The sequence below is a fragment of the Phalangium opilio genome, unplaced genomic scaffold (genome assembly GCF_054372755.1).
Source record: "Phalangium opilio isolate 3A_F unplaced genomic scaffold, DU_Popi_V2 ptg000031l_1, whole genome shotgun sequence".
Classification (NCBI taxonomy): Eukaryota; Metazoa; Arthropoda; class Arachnida; order Opiliones; family Phalangiidae; genus Phalangium; species Phalangium opilio.
The window spans coordinates 962,895-964,643 of NW_028324158.1; the positions used below are offsets into that span (position 1 = coordinate 962,895).

Sequence of the window (1,749 nt, forward strand, 5' to 3'; positions counted from 1 at the left end):
AGCCACCAAAGGGTAAAATTGTCTGGCACCTCCGGTGAAAACGTTCGATAAATCTTCAAAGTAATACAGTGACAGCGGTTTAGAGATTCCATGGCATTAACGTCTTATTTGATATTAAACATTCTTAGTGACACTAACCCTTTATGCGGTGTTCAAATCCCCTCCAGTATGAATAACCCTACGTTTAGTAGATTAATTCTGTTATTTTCACGACCTATGTTTTTTATTAAACCTAATACGTATTCATTTTTAATGGGTACTCAGTGAGAACGAATTTTGGTGTAGCTAATTGTTAAACAAGCCGTCGCGCGAGAGAAAGTTTTTTTTGGACACGACTGTACTATGCTGTTATAGTCATAGGAGAGGGGAAATTCGCGGAATTGAGAAATCATTCGACTTGGTTTGGTTGGGGGCTTGGGGCCTGGCGCGTTTAGCGAACGGTTAGGTATCTTTCTTCGGGACGGGATTTCAGAAAGACGGTTAGTAAGAAACGAATTGAGCTTTCTTCATATCGCATGAAGTCAATTGTGTTCGGAACTGTTTTATATGAAGATGACAGGTAACTAGTAATAAAAGCATCAAAACTATATCCATGCCTGGTTTTAATTCATGCTTTGTTTTATAAGGAAAATTATTTTAGTGGTGTTTGGTAATGAACATCAAAAATAAAATGAGGTAAAAATCGAATGTTAAGTTTGACCAATCTAAAAGATTAGTGACTAAACATTTTGTGACTTTTAAATAGTGCGTATACACCAGGACGTTACTGATAATTTAACAGGACGTGTGAATAATGTTTGAAATTATTGGGGTGGGAGAAGTTGCTCCCTCTCTCAGCTTTATCTTCAGTGCCATGTTGTGATTGTGAGGCATTCTACGTCAACCAAGATGGTCAAGTACTAATTCAAACTGAACTGCTAGCCTTTCTCCCTGCAGCCTTAGTAACACTGGGAGAACCAAAGTGAAATTGAACTGGGTTACTGGACGCTGGCAAAATTTAAATGGACGCTCGCGATATTTTAAATGGACACTCGCGATATTTTAATTTTTAAGTGGACACTCGCGATATTTTAAATGGACGCTCGCGATATTTTAAATGGACGCTCGCGATATTTTAAATGGACGCTCGCGATAGTTTAAATGGACACTCGCGTTATTTTAATTTTTAAGTGGACACTCGCGATATTTTAAATGGACGCTCGCGATATTTTAAATGGACACTCGCGTTATTTTAATTTTTAAGTGGACACTCGCGTTATTTTAAATGGACGCTCGCGATATTTTAAATGGACGCTCGCGATATTTTAAATGGACGCTCGCGATATTTTAAATGGACGCTCGCGATATTTTAAATGGACGCTCGCGATATTTTAAATGGACACTCGCGTTATTTTAATTTTTAAGTGGACACTCGCGTTATTTTAATTTTTAAGTGGACACTCGCGTTATTTTAATTTTTAAGTGGACACTCGCGTTATTTTAATTTTTAAGTGGACACTCGCGTTATTTTAAATGGACGCTCGCGATATTTTAAATGGACGCTCGCGATATTTTAAATGGACGCTCGCGATATTTTAAATGGACGCTCGCTTTATTTTAAATGGACGCTCGCGATATTTTAAATGGACACTCGCGTTATTTTAATTTTTAAGTGGACACTCGCGATATTTTAAGTGGACAGTCGCAATAGTTAGAATATTTTTTCAAACTTCGTATTTATAAAAACTTTTTGAGGATACAGTGTATAGA

General features: G+C 37.2%; 1 long non-coding RNA gene across 1 annotated transcript; it reads left to right on the plus strand.

The window, feature by feature from the left end:
- Positions 1-402: 402 nt before the first annotated feature.
- Positions 403-1,477, plus strand: LOC149687019 (uncharacterized). The gene is made up of 3 exons (XR_016383599.1): positions 403-559; positions 627-675; positions 746-1,477. It is a non-coding gene; the product is annotated as an uncharacterized LOC149687019 (long non-coding RNA).
- The last annotated feature ends 272 nt before the right edge of the window (positions 1,478-1,749 follow it).